Here is a 15,573-nt window from a genome sequence, read left to right on the forward strand (position 1 = left end):
CAATGTTTATGGGTACATAACCCAGATATGATACACATGACTCACCAGGCCATATAAATCACTGGTATTTTATATCAGGCCAAGATTTTTTTTTGGCATCCCATGTTTCAAGTACTCACATTGTTCCCTTTAACCTTTCCATGCTTTTGTTGTGATTGACAACACAAAAGAGTTTTGTATGTCTTGCCTACTTGGATAAAGGTCAGTAATTTTACTGACCCCTCCCCAGGACATGTACATGTGGCTCTTTAAAACTAAAGATTCATTCACATATTTTATTAAATATTTATTTCAAGAACTTATGATTTCCATAAAATATAATTTAAATAACAAATTATTTCTAACAGGTATTTCTAATAGAATGGATATGACATATATCAGAGTCTGGTAAATTGGAGGTTTGTGCTACATTACGTCAACTATTATTTGCATCCTTTTCCATGTTTAATGGATTTGACACATAGGATCTTCATCTGTACTTAGTTTGGAATGATGGATTATTTTCCCAGTAGTAGATGCTTATGATTTATACCATCTAGTGCACAGGCTGAATTTGGCACTATAGGCAGAAATTGTTGTTTGGTCATCAATGCAGAGACTACAGATTCTACAATTGTAATATAATAGCCGTAATAATTTTTATTATGAAATATTTCTTGGGTATCTATAATGTACAAGTTATAAGATCATTAAACGTAAAATTAGTCATGATCCTTTTCCAAGGGCCTATTCTAGGTTTACTTTGAAAACTACCTATATATGACCATTAAATTAAAGGAAGAAAACTCGTAGTAAATAAGATTAAACATGTGAAGTGTTTGTATTTCTTTCATTGGTCCATGAGCAAGACTGAAACTAGGTATGGCTATGGAAGAAGTAGAATTCATCTTTAATTTTATTGAGGTCTTTACCAAATTCCTTTGTAAATTTCTTTTCCCCTATCCCACTAATGCATGTCCATGGAACTTGCTTCCCAAGTATTAAAATTTGACTATTCGAAAGATCTAAAAACTTTCATATTAAGATGTAAATGTCCACCGTAGGTAAGGACACCTAAACTATCATTCTCACTGGATAGCACAAGGTATAAATAATTAGTCGAATTTTAGTCTTCAGCCTTCAGATGTGTGTTGGGAGAGTATCAAGGGGAGAGAGAGAGGGTAATGAGGTTCTTGGAGAATATTTTTGAGGGCACTAAGTATTCACCTGAAATTGAACCACTTAAATGGGTGTCTGTCTTACCTACTCTTAATTTGGCCTTTCCTACAAGGTACTTCTTGCAACATTTCACTATACTTACCAAGAAAGGTTACATGATGAGTCATTGGCAAAAATATCTAAGTATAGTTCTCAGAAAATGAAAACATAAGCTCCAGTAACAAGAGCTCTCTAAAAGACCATATTCCTATCACCAAAATGTAATCATTCTATGCCATTTAAAGCTGAAACTAATTTCACTTCCTCTTTAAGGATTTATGAAACTGACATGAAAGGATTTTTCTACTTCCACTTTTGCTTTTCTAAAATCTCTTCTCCATATTGCAACCAGAGCAAAACGCAAATCAGATCACATCATCCCCCTGCATAAAAACCTCCAGCGGTTTTCCATCACACTTAAAATAAAATCAAAATCCTTAACTGTGGCCTATAGGTACCCTGACTACATAGCACTCTTTCCCACCTTGACTGTGCCCCAGACATCCCTGAGTTCTGTTTGTTCCTTGACATGTCAAGATCACCCCCACCCCAGGGCCTTTGCTCTTGCTTGGGTCTTCCCTTAGATTTTTACATGGTGGCTTCCTCTGTGATTCAGGCCTGCCCAGCTGCCACCTCCTCTAACAGGATTTCTTTCACCAATTGGTATAAAGTAACCTCTCCTTTGCCCCCTCTCCCATACTACTTGCCTACATCATACTTTGCTCCACATCCATTATTTATTCCTCTGTAATGATCTTGTTTGTTTTCTATTAATCCCAAGTAAGGTCTATGAAAACTGCCCCTCCTCTTCACCATAAGATCCCTCTAGGTGGGTGCCTGGGGGTTCAGTCGAAAAAAAAAAAAAAGATCCCTAGCCTCTAGAGCAGTAGCTGGCATTTTCAAGGTACTCAATATCTATTGATTAAATAAAATGCATGGTGACTCAAGTCTATGGTATAAAAATTACAAATACTATAACATATATGTTATATATACTATATATATATATACATATAGTTTTATATATATAACATATAGTTATATAGTTTCATACACACACACACACACACACACATAAAATCTAGGGTTTGGAGTCAGTCTTTTAAAGTAATTCTTTTTTTTTTTTTTTTTCAACGTTTATTTTATTTTTGGGACAGAGAGAGACAGAGCATGAACGGGGGAGGGGCAGAGAGAGAGGGAGACACAGAATCGGAAACAGGCTCCAGGCTCCGAGCCATCAGCCCAGAGCCCGACGCGGGGCTCGAACTCGTGGACCGCGAGATCGTGACCTGGCTGAAGTCGGACGCTTAACCGACTGCGCCACCCAGGCGCCCCTGTCTTTTAAAGCAATATAAGAAGAACAATCCAGGGTTTAGGTTCAGAACCAAATGGTTACCTCTGGTATAGATGACATGAAGTGAAACTCACATAAAAAGGGTCAGCAGTGGTGGGATTGGCAGAATACTCCAGCAGGCCTCAGTAAGCCAAAGGGCTAGAAGTCAAAACAAGCCTTCAAGAGAATAGTTTTAGCCCTGCAAGGGACAAGTCTATATGAACCTAACTAGGCCTATGGAAGAGATAAAATATTGCACAGCAGATGTCAAATCATTTACAATGTATTATTATTAAAAAGATCACATTATGTGCTTTAAAGTAACAGTTACATTTTCTTGTGTGTCTGCACACCATGATATCACGCAATGTGGTAGGTTCTTTCTGTGCAAGATCTCATCTGTTTCTGCAAGGCGATTATTCCATGTCCTGATGAAGAAACCAAGGCTAAGAGAGGTTAATAACTTGTCCACAAGATAGAGCAGAGATAGGCTTTGGGATATCCTCTTTGGCTCTAATATGTCTAAAGTATTTAAAATGATTGTTTTGAATATCTTCAAAATGAATAAATATGCTCTCCTCCTCCACAGTTTTCACCATGGCCTGTTGGGTCATACCCAGCCTGATCTCACACTTATGGATCTGTCTGGCCTCTACCATAGACTCTAGAGTTCTCTCTCTCTCTCTCTCTCTCTCTCTCTCTCTCTCTCTCTTTCTCTGTATGTCTCTCTCTATCTCTATCTCTCTCTATCTCTTTTTTTTTTTCAGGCACAGAGCCTGACGTGGGGCTAGAACTCACAAACTGTGAGATCATGACCTAAGCCAAAGTTGAGACTGAGCCACCCAGGCACCCCTAGGGTTTTCAGTCTCTGATGCTAATCTGAATTCTTCCTTCTATGGGCTGCTTCTCTACCAAGAGGCCTCTGCCATGTTTGTACCAATAACAGGTTGAAGATGTTCTCCAAGGACCCCCTGAGTGGGGGTTAAAGGCCGTTATGCTGGCTTTTATCTTATTAAGTGGGTTTTATAAATAATAAGCCAAAAAGAGAGGAGAGAGTCTTCCACGAAGGGAAGAGAGAAGTTTTCCTTGAATGGAAAGAGCAGGAGAATGGAATTGGTGACAGTTGGAAGCAAAACTCTAAGAAAAGTTATGATTTTATATGGAGCATGAGAAATATTTTGGTGTGTAACATGCTGTGTAATTCCTCTCCTAAGACATCTTCAGTAAGGACACCGTTTTGGGACTGGTTCTTTTTTCTTGGATGGGAAACTGCAGTAGAAAGGGCCTAAAGAAGGGAGAAAGTCATCCCAAGAAGGCCCAATCAGTTTCTGGAACAGAAAAAGCAAGGACTTTGGACTCAGATGGTCCTAGGTCTGCAAAAGAGCTCGTTTTCTCAGCCTTAGTTTCCTCTTCTGTAAAATGAGAGGTGGGAGGAAAGGGGAAGTAACTTTTTTGCAAAGTTATTGTAAGAATTAAATAACACCCATAGGGGCCTGATATGGAGCTTGGCATATTCTAGGCCACATTCATTCCCTTCCCCTTCTATTGAATTATAATTGTCTTCTCCGTAGTTCCTAAGAATTGGCTCTAGCTCTACCCTGCAGAACACGAAGACATTCTATTATCTTCATGATAGAAGCTCTTCATGTGATATCTTCATGTGATAAAGCTCTAGTTTGTCTAGAGCTTTCAAGAAAAGGCATATCAACATCTCTGTATCAATCCCTCTCAAGCTTTAAATGACTTAACTTTTTTTTTTTAATTTTTTTTTTAACATTTATTTATTTTTGAGACAGAGAGAGACAGAGCATGAACAGGGGAGGGGCAGAGAGAGAGGGAGACACAGAATCTGAAACAGCCTCCAGGCTCTGAGCTGTCAGCACAGAGCCCGACGCGGGGCTCGAACTCACGGACCTGAGCCGAAGTCGGATGCTTAACCGACCAAGCCACCCAGGCGCCCCTGACTTAACTTTTCAATTACTGCTTTTACTACTCAATTAGAAACACTTTTATGAAACAAGAAAGAGATGAAAAATGAATCAACATACTGAACAAATCCTTCAACTATTAAAGAATAAGATAAGTATACATCTCATCTTGTAGCTTTTCTAAAGGCAAAGGATGTATTTTGGTAGCAAGCACCTTATTAAGTACTTACTAGGTGTCAAGGATGTCCAGGTCTTCTGCAGTATTGAGCTGCTCTTAACTACAAATAACTGAATACAAAAATAAGAGTGGCTTAAACAATGAGAAATATTTATTATCCACCCCTCTCCCCAAATAGATTCCCAAGGTAGGCAATTGCAGGGAGAGCTCAATGGCTCAACAATGTGCAGGACCCAACCTTTGTCATCATTCACCTCCTCCGTGTTACACTGGTCCTTTGCAAGATGGCTCAGAAGTTCCAGGCTCAGACATAAACGTAACAGCTTATGGTTGAAGAAGGCATTTTCTCTTGGGTGACTCTTATCATTAGGGAGAGTAATCTTTCCCAGATCCATCTCCCAAGCTTTTCCCTGGGTTCCATTGGTTAGAATTGCATCACATACCCATGCCTTAAGCCAGTGCTTCCCAATTTTTTCACATGATGACACAAATAAGAAAGATAATGGTTTGTTTGTTTGTTTTGTTTTAATGTTTTACTTATTTTTTTAATTTTTTTAATGTTTATTTTAGAGAGAGACAGAGACAGAGACAGAGACAGAGTGTGAGTAGGGGAGGGGCAGAGAGAGAGAGAGACAGACAGACAGACAGAATCTGAAGCAGGCTCCAGGCTCTGAGCTGTCAGTGCAGAGCCCAATATAGGGCTCAGGGTCACAAACCGTGAGATCATGACCTGAGCCAAAGTCGGACACTTAACCTACTGAGCCACCCAGGTGCCCTGGAAGATTATGGTTTTTATGACATACAGGGGTACCTGAGTGAGGTTGCTTGTGGCCAGACAAGACAGTCTCAGGTTTCAGTAGTTGACCCTTACTGGAATATTCCAAAGGCATAAGGGATCAATACTGTGTCACATCTCTAACCCATTCAAGACATACCAGCGTGTGCTGGCACATAGATTGGGACACTGTGCTCTAGACTACAAGAGAGACTGAGAGAGCATTATCCATATACAAACTGTAGTGGGAGAAGGATCTACCAGTGAGAAGGAAAAAGGACATGGTGGTCAAGGGTGCCTCATCTATTCTAAATCTTACAATACAATGAGAAGAAGTGTACTTGACCTTTGAACAACACAGGATTGAACTGCGCGTGTCCACTTTTTTGCAGAATTTTTACAGTACAGTACTATAAATGTATTCCCCCTTCCTTACGATTTTCTTACTAACATTTTCTTTTCTCTGGCTTATTGTAATGATACAGTATATAATATATATAATATACAAAAAATATGTGTTAATATGTGTTTTGTGTTATTGGTAAGGCTTCTGATCAACTGTAGGCTATTAGTTGAGTTTTTGGTGAATCAAAAGTTATAGGCAGATTCTCAACTGTTCAAGGGGTCAGCATCCCTAAATCCCTGCCATGTCCAAGGGGGTTGAACATGGAGAATGAAATTGAGGCTAATAATTTAAATGACTTGCTTAAGGTCACAGAGCCAGTAAGTGGCCCAGTTGGCACAGTGGATGAGAACCAGTGGAATGCTGGTAAATGTGTAACAATCAGCTTTTCCAAATGTAGTTCTGACATGCCTGTTGGTTAATATTTAAGATAAAACTGAAACAGCAAACGTGTATGGGGACTTACTTTCTCAATGATCTGAGTAGCTCTAGTACAGAACTGGATGTTGTGTACCAGTCACCATGTAACAGCTATAGACATAATATGCTTTGTATTTGTATTTATTTATTTATTATTTATTATTTATTATTCATTATTTATTATTTATTTAGTTAGTTACTGAGTGAGAGAGAGAATGCTCCCACACACAATCAGGGGAGGGACAGAGGGAGACCCTTAAGAGAGAACCTTAAGAGTGTTCTACTCCCAGCTCAGAGCCCCACATGGAGCTCAATCTCACAATCCATGAGATCATGACCTGAGCTGAAATCAAGAGCCAGACACTTAACCAAGTGAGCTGCCCAGGTCCCCACAACATGCTTTTTAAAGTTTAATCTGCATTGACAGTTTCTCTGTCACTTAAGTCTAGACAATCAACAAAGTGATAAGTTAAGTCCTGAATGGTGGCACTTGCTGATTTCCATGGTGTAAATACTCCTTTCATAGCCAATTTCAAGCCACTAAAGTGAAGTCACTGAATAGAGCAGTGAGAAGAGATGTACAGTAACACATTACAGAGAATTTTCACCACACAGACACAAGACAGGTAACCTCAAGAGCACAGATAATAATAAGCTATATTAAAATAATTTGGAAGTGGTGAGTTTTTAATACACATTATCTTTGCTTAAATTTTATTTACTTTGAAGTTTTATATAATTTAATTTTTAATAATGGCTTTATTTAACAAACTACTGGCAAACTCCTTGAAAATCTAAGTGTGCTCTCAATGCTAGTATAAGCCAGCTCCACACACCGCTGTTGACTCTAAGCCCATACAGTTTCCACTGAGTCTCCTTGCTGCCTTTATTACTGGCATGTAAAAGCTAGAGATGATCTGTAGGATGCAGGGGAAAATCTGGGTACCAGCCATTACTTCTGGTGCCCCTGGATTGCTGCTACTGGACACTTCATTTTCTCCTCTGGAAAGGATGAGAACAACAGTCCTTGCCCTGCCTACCCACAAGGGATGTTGTGAGCATTAAACTGGTTGGTCTAAGTGAGAGTGCTTTGAAAACTGCAGAGCCAGACACAGAAAAAAGTCTTTATTATGATTATCATTTCATCACTGGTGTTCAACCAGGCCACCACCAGTAAGGATACAAAATGGAGGGGGGTGGGCACCTTGGTGGCTCAGATGGTTAAGCATCTGACTCTTAATTTTGGCTTAGGTCATGATCTCATGGTTTGTGAGTTCAAACCCCCACATCAGCCTCTGTGCTGACAGTGTAGAGATCCTGCTCGGGATTCTCTCTGCTCGCATGTGTGTTCTCTCAAAAATAAACATGAAAAAAAAAAAAAAGGATGCAAAATGTGTTGCAGCTTTCAAAGATATGGTTTGAGATCTTCTGTAATGCCTACCATAGACAGTAAACCCAGAAAAACTGTTTCTGAGAAGTCCAAATTTTTGCTAGTCTTCACTTACTGAGAGTAGCTATATATATTGGGAGAAAAGAGATTCTTTTTACTCATTTCTAGCTGTTGTTGGATTGTCTGAGGGGATCTCTCCCTGGGGTTATAGAATGCTTCTTATTTTTAATTATTGAATAAAGATCTTTTGATTTTGTAATTTTGATTTTTCAAGCTGCTTTCCTTTTGGGGCCACACAAATTCACTAAGTTATTTTGTATGGATCATGCCCCTCTGTTGAAGGTGGTTTCTACGTGAATTTGATTAAGTATCCCAAATATCCCAAGTTGAAATTCTAAACTTGATTGCCTTTATAAAAAATGTATACCTTATGCTTGCTGAACTTCTCTTTGGCCTGTAGACAACTTTTCTGCCAGAGTCTTCCCACATCAGGCCCTTTGCCTATGCTGACCCCTCTGCCAAGAAAGCTTTCCCCTAATTCTTTGCAAAGTTAACTCCTCCTCATCCTTTAGCTCAAATGCTACCTTCTTACAAAGGTCTTCTCTGAACACCTGTTTCAAATCATCTCCCCAATCTGTTTTCTTCATAGCACTGATCACAATCTTAATTTCCTTATTTGTTTGCTTTTGTGTCTATATCCCTGATTATAATATCAGATCTTTGAGGGCTAGGATTTTGCCCATTCATATCCTTATCTACTTCCAGCCTAGCATACCATAACTATCTGTTGAACAAATGAATTTGTCTGAAAGGATCCACACCAATGTTGTGGAGCTGTGGCCATATACAGTTCTCTTAAGGTGATAGCCTCCTCTAAAGACTCTCCAAGGCTTGGCCTGTGGTGTTCATGGCGGCCTGCACTTCCCTCAAAAGGCCTAGGAGGAGTCACAGTGGCAACACAAGACTGCTGGCTCGAGTCTGCTCCACCCTATTGGAGCTGCCTCAGTGATGTCACACAGGGCAGGATTCTCTAATCCTTCTCATTCTGTGACAGTCCTTTAAAGACCTAAGTGTTTCATGACTTGACATGGTGCAAGGGGAGGGGGACGATGGAGAAAATAGGACCAGGGTGGGGGGTACACCCCCCACCAACAAAATTAGTTTAGGGGCACTATCCACTGATTTGTACTGCTTCAGGAGAAAGTGCGTAGCAGAGGCTGTAATTTGGGCTAAGATAAGAAAAAGTGAGAAGAGAAGAATGGGGAAAAGAAGGGCAAAGGAGATCAAAAAAGAACAGAAGAAAGGGAGAAGAGTGATGAGAAAAGAGAGAAGAGGAAGACATATGAAGAGGATATATGTGAGAAAGAAACGCGGAACAGGTAATGAAGGTGGAGGAGGAAGAGTTGGATCTCATTCTGCTTGACTTTGTGACTCTTGAGTAGTGAGTGACTGACTTCAGTGGGAAAGGATGGATGGCTGAGGTGAGGGGAATTCTCAGGCGCTTCCTAGAGGGGTCACTTAAAGGGCGACCCTTATTTTGAGAGGCCCAAGCCAGGATGTCTCATGGGTGACTCTCCTGGGTGGATTCACAATAGTAATTTGGGAACAAGTGATTTAACCTTCACTTTAAATTACGATTGTGGAGGGAAAGATGAGAGAGTGTTATTGTTAACCAGATTGAGCTTCAGACTCTTCACCTCGGCCCCCACCCCCATCCTCACCGCATGCCTCCCAGTTACTAGGCTAATCACATACAGTTAAATTCAGGACTTGAAAGCCAATCTTTCAGAAAATCTTCCTCTTTGGTAATTGTAATGTAAACAGATTTCTGACGCAGAGTAGGATTGTGTTGTACCTATAAAAATTACTAAAAAACAATTATGGGAATATGTGCTCACGGATGTTTCACAGAAACTCACTATGAACATCCCAAATATGTGTAGGAGGCCCAAGCAAAGCCTTGTAGTTCAAACGAAAAGAAAACTTTTAACTCTCTTTTTTCAATGTCCTTTCCTCCCTTCTAAATAGTTGGGTTTTGCCCATAGCATATTTAGGAAACATAATATTTAGTATAATAATAAGGAGGGGGATATTATAAGATCGAGCATATTTATTCAGACAATACTAAGATATCTTTGTTCCAAACTTTAAAATGTTAGCTTATAACCCATGAGTTTCCTAGTTCATACCAAAATGTCCCTGCAAGCTGTATCCAGAAATAAGAAATAGTAGGAAGGTACAACTTTATCAGCAGTCTGTGGTACACTGTGCAGCCTTCTTCAAAATCTCTTTATGCTCATATTTTCTATTTTTCTGCCTCTTCTGCTATAATTGACCCAGATTCTCCTCCAAGTGTAGAACAGAGAGAAGAAAGATATGGGAGCCTGAACGAAGGAAGCAGAAAGATAGGAAAGCCCTTCAAGTTCACTGTGGTCCACTACTGCCATTGGCTGTCCGGGCTCTGCCTTATGAATAAGAAAATTTGTTTTCCAAGGGCACTTCAAACGGTGGTTGCCACATGGGCTTTTCAGTTTCAGAATGGTAATGAGTCCACTAGCATGCAAATCATGCTGTTACTTGTCTGAAGTATTAAGGATTTCAATACAGAACAGTTTCAAAGATCTTTGATCTAATTTCCTTTTTTTTTTTTTTTTTTTTTTTTTTTTGGCAAGTGTATGGAGAAGCAATTAGGAAATGTGTCCTCAGATGATACTGGGACCAAATGCATAAGTGAATTTTATTTTCACGTTGTATACCTGGAAAAGATCCATCGTCATCTTACTCTAAGAAATTCAAACACCATAGATATTGGGTAGAGTGACTTTTGGGTTCCTTGAAGAATGGGCCTCCCAGTGACTATTTGGTGATACTGTTTTATCCCGTTGTCAGGTTCCAGGCCTAAACGTGAAAGGAACAGAAACTTCCTCAAAAAAAGTCATGTAGAAAAAATTGGAAATGCCTTTCACAGCTTCAAAAACAGCTAAGTGTTCGTTGAATGACAAAAAGAAAAAATAGATTGCTTTTTGATCTAGGAGGTGTGGGGCAAAGTGGTTTTAGGAGATAGTAAGTAGCAATGTAAAAATTGCTACAGTGAGTTCCTCAGATAAAAACGAATAGGACTCATCACATACTAACCTTTTTATTGGCCAGAACACAATTTGGTTAATATTTTCAGGTGTTCTTTTTAAAGTACCTGCCTCCTACACTGAACTATTTGGTTTTTCTTTGTATATACAAGAGCATCTTTTAAAACGCGGATCTTGCTTTTAAACTTCTCTTCCAGCAAATGTGGTATAGGTCAAATCCCTGAACAGGTTAAGCCTCTGACAAGAAAGGGAAAGGCACCCCAGCCAATGGGAACTCGTGCTGGTGATGTACTGCTTCCAGTTCTGATTCATTGGCCGCCTAGGGTTTGTCATTCTATCCCGGCGTCTGCAAACAGCGTGGGTCGGTTTTCCGTAGACCAGCTAGCTAAACTGGATTGTGACCGCCTGCATGTGCAGTTTCAATTAGGTTCAGTTGATCTCTAACTCTTAACAGAAACAGCTGTTACGTTTCTGATTATCCTCCAGATTTTGAAAAATCTTTAGTTCCTTAAACCTCGCTGGAGGTCGTAGGAGGTCCCCTGTGACAGAATCACGTGACTGTCTAACATGTGCAAATAAATACAATGTGGAATCTGATGACCTACAGATGGAAAACCTGCCAGAAACTCAGAGCATGTGCCCCGTGTATCGGTTGCATTCGCGTGTTAATGGGTGGTTGTAGGGTGTTGCTGCCCTTCGGGACTCGAGGTGTGTTGTAGCAGAAGCACCTGCGTGGGGCTCCCAGGGTCACTGGTGAGGGTGGCTTAGAGCCCAGGGGGAGGGGGTCTGGCCGCAGCCTGTATCCAACAGTGCGTTTAAACCACAGCAGCGAGGCGGCAACCAGGCCGCGACTGCGCCGGAAAGAGGTCGGTCCTCGGTGCTCAGAGAACGGCGTCTCTGCAGGGAGTGGGGTGTGTATTTAAGACAAGTGGAAGCGCCGGGGCGGGAGGAGCCGACGCCCTAAGGGGGAGCTCCCGAGTCCCGGCTGGACAGACTGTCGGGCTTGGAGAAGCTCTCGACGGCCGGGGCGCCTTACACTCACACACTCTGTCCAGCCCCCAACGCCGGGGGCATAACGACCCCAGTGCCGGTTCTGATCCGGCATTCGGATGCTCCGTTCGGCCTTCGCCTGGGGCCCTGGCCGCGAGGGGGCTGCGGCGAGAGAAGCAGGGTAGGGCAGTGATGTCATCTGCGGCCGCCCCTCCCCCGCCAGCCGGCCCTCGCCGCAGTTCCTGCCCAACGACATCCGGGTCTCTCCAGCTGCTCCGCCGCGCCGCAGCTGTAGCGGCCGCTGAGCCGCCGGGGCGGGGCTGACAGAGGAGTCGGGGAGGGGCCGCACGGCGCCGTCGTGAGCGCGCCTGCGCGGGGACGCGCTCGAGGCGGCGGTGGCGGCGGCGCTAGGGACGGGAGCGCGCGCGGGAGCGAGGGAGCAGTGGTCTCGGCGCCGGCCCGGCCCGCAGCTTCGGGTGCTCGGGCGGCTGCAGCGCCAGAACGGGTGGCTGGGGAGGGGGGGTGGGGGGGCGCCAGGCAGGTGGGGCGCGAAAGCGATGAATCTTTGGCTCTTCCTCCTCCTCCTCCGGGACCCGCTCTCCGCCTCCCGCTCCAACGCCCGGATGATCTGAGTCGCGAGGGCGCCGAGAGCCGGGGGCCCGGACGCAGCCCGGCTCCTCCCCTCCTCCGCCCCCTCCCCGGCCTGACCTGGCCGGCGGCCGCCGCGGTGACCCCCTTCCAGCCCCCTCCCCGGCCGCCGTCGCCGCCGCTGCCTTGGCCGACCAGGGACCTGCCCGCCCGCGGCTGCTCCGGGTAAGCGCGACGCTTGGGCCGAGGGCGGGCGGGCGGACGGCGCGGGCCTGCGCGGCGGCGGTGGCGGCCAGGCCTGGGCCTGGGGCCTGTAAACAAGCCGGGCGTCTGCCCGGGCGCTCCCGGGAGGAGACACGACAACTCCACCCCCTGGCCCGGCCTCCTTCCCGAAGCCGGGCGGCGGGCGGCGAGGGGTTAACGCTCCGCGAGGGCGGTGGCGGCAGGGAGGCGGGGGCGGAGTGTTGGTGGCGGCGGCGCGGGGAGGGGGCGCGACCCTCCCGCCGCCGAGGCCGGGCGGGTGTTTGTGGCCGCGACGCGGGCGAGGGCCGCAGGCCATCCTGGCTCGAGAGCGGCGGGCGGAACTTTTTTTCCGGGGCGAGGAGTGGGGCGTCGCGGCGCCCGCCCCCTCTCCACCCCCTCCCCCCGCCCCTGCCCGCCGGGCTGCCCAGGGCTCCAACCCCTGGGAGGGAGGCCGGGAGAAAGGAGGGGGTTGGCTTCCTCTGGACCGGACTTAGCCTCGAGGCACCAAATTCTGGACTGTTTGCTTCAGGTTTATAGGGGGGCTGAGCTGAGAGTGAGGCTCTTTCTGAACTCCAGTCTGTGATGCCTCCAGTTCATTCATTATTAAGGCATCGAACAAATGCATTGGAGTAAATCACACTGATTTTTTCTCGTATTTTTAACTGTGTAAATTGGTAAAAGTTCTTAACGTCAGTTTGATGGTTGAGGTATGGTTCTGTTCTGCCTGTAGATTTTAAATATTTTCTTGAAAGACAGCTGGCTCTGGAGAGCCTTTTAGCAACCGCAGTTTAGATACGTTTTGAACATTTCATCACCCACCTGAGGTCTTTTTCCTTCTCTCTTCTCAAGCACCGCATGGGACTTAAAAATCCACAAAGGTCGTTCTTAAGTTGTCCAAAGAAATCTGCGCCGCCCCTACTCTCCCCACTGAATTTTCTGCTAATTGGAATAATGAGCCGAATGAATTGTAAGAAGTGATTGGAAGAGTAATAGGAGGTGTAAAAATCAGTGGGATATAGGTATTAGAAATTCGAAATTAAAAAAATGGTTCTGAGGAAAAAGGCTTAATCTTTTCAAACTCGCACGATGGGATTTTAAACACAACCACTTTTTTTTTTTTTTTAAGATGCAAAGAGCTCTGAAGAGTCAGAGGATTTATTTATTTAAACTGTACTCTGCTGAGCTTTCTGAGTTCCAGAGCTCACAGGAGTCCAACTGGGCTTACTCCCCAATTCCTCTTTAATTGGAACAACTTCACTTTTACAGCTTTTATCTTTTTAACATATTGGGCCTTTTACAAATACTGCATTTCTGTAACTCTTTACAGAGTAGAAAACTGATTAGAGAGATGGTGACCTACCCCACTGCCTATTTTCTAATCCTAGATGTTACCTTTGATTTAATGTTTCTTTGGTCAAAAAATTGAAGCCCAAAGTCACATCCCTGGCCTCGTGTTGTAGTTCTGTTCTTATGTATAACTCACATATATCTGAATAAACATTCAGTCATGTAGGGATGATTACTTTTAAGTTGCAAGTTGCAGCCATTAATGAGAACTTCACATGGAAGTTGCTTAAGACATTTTTGATTTGATATCCTCAAACATTTTTCACCTCAGTGAAGTAATTTTATTATGGGAGGGGTATATTAAGACCAGTAAGGTTTGGCTAGCTATCTCAGATTATATTTGAGAAATAACTGTGTTAAATGCTGGCGTCATCAAAATTTCTTTTTTGGTGGAAATTTACATAAATTTGTTTTCACATTCTTTTTTAAAACACAGGTTGTATTTTTTTATATTTTAGATTGAAGGGCTGAAGTGATGATCATAATTACAATATAACCTGTTGAAGGGAACACTGCGCTGGGAGATAAGAAATGTTTAGTCATGGCTGTGCTCCAAAATATCTGTGTCCATGGACAAATCCTTTAACCTTTTGAGTCTCAGCTTTTGCATATTGGTAAAGCTAAAGTGGTATACTGTATTGTCAAATGCATGCCCAGTTGTTAAATTTTTTTATTCTGTTAACATTGTCTATTCAGTATGCCTTGACCATACCAGGCATTTAGATGTTTCAGTGTTCTAAAGATGTGTGTTACTTAGAAATAAGTGTCTTAATTAAAAGAATTTTAAATTTGTGATTCTTCTTTAGGGAAGATAGTCCTGTAGGTAGGCTTTATTGATTTTTCTGTTGGGATTGGGAAGTCTAGAAAAACTCTTAGGAGAAAGAGGAAGGAAGAACTCTTAGGTCCGAGACAGAGGGTGGTTGAGACTATAGGCTTGAACAAGCACAGGACCCTGGGTAGTTTGATGTGAAGGGCATTATAAGAACACATTATATCTTTCTGTGAGTTCAGGCTGGGTCTTGCTATCTTGACTTGTTAATAAACCTTTGTGTGAAAATTTGTTTCCTAATACCTAACTTTTTTCCAAAGGAATCTATAGCAACATCATGTTGTCACATTGTAAACATTTCTAAACAGTTACCAAAAACTTACAGTCTTTGAATTTGTTCACATTATGCCTAGACTGTATAATGGCCAACAGAATGTGTAGCTGATTCTGGTTTAACTATGAATGTTTATTTAATAATTTAAAGACTGACATGTCCACAGAGAGCTTATTATCCTTGAAGTGCTCACGCATGAGAGCTGGATTAATTTCTTAAGGTGTAAGTCTATGATCATGTAGAAATAATTAATTATAGGGTGATATTTTGATGATCCCCCTCCTCCTCCTTCTCCCCCCCCCCCAATGATTACCGAACTCTTGCCTGAGCACCTGCCTCTGAGTGGTACTGATTACTTTCCGTCCTTAGATCAGAGAAGTGAGGCAGCCATGTAAGAAAATTGGCTCAAGTGGAGTCCTATAAGAGTTAAGCAAGAAGATAAAACAAGGTGTGGCCCTGTGAAATATGTGGACGATGGGTGAAGGGAAGGTGTGAGGCAACTGGGCAAAAGTTTGTTTCTTCTTGCACCTTGGGTAGTAATTTTATGCCAGAATGTGTTCTTACATTTCAAATAATGTTGGTGGCAAAATTT

The 15,573-nt window shown here is 43.0% G+C and overlaps 1 protein-coding gene across 1 annotated transcript in view; it reads left to right on the forward strand.

Moving 5' to 3' along the window:
- Positions 1 to 12,435: 12,435 nt before the first annotated feature.
- The window catches only part of PPM1A (protein phosphatase, Mg2+/Mn2+ dependent 1A), a 49,642-nt gene continuing 46,504 nt past the window's right edge, over positions 12,436 to 15,573 (forward strand). The window contains exon 1 of the mRNA XM_030319241.1: positions 12,436 to 12,513. The gene's annotated coding sequence lies outside the window, so the exon portion shown is untranslated. The remainder of the gene's footprint in view (positions 12,514 to 15,573) is intronic.

Source organism: Lynx canadensis, chromosome B3, assembly GCF_007474595.2.
Source record: "Lynx canadensis isolate LIC74 chromosome B3, mLynCan4.pri.v2, whole genome shotgun sequence".
NCBI lineage: Eukaryota > Metazoa > Chordata > Mammalia > Carnivora > Felidae > Lynx > Lynx canadensis.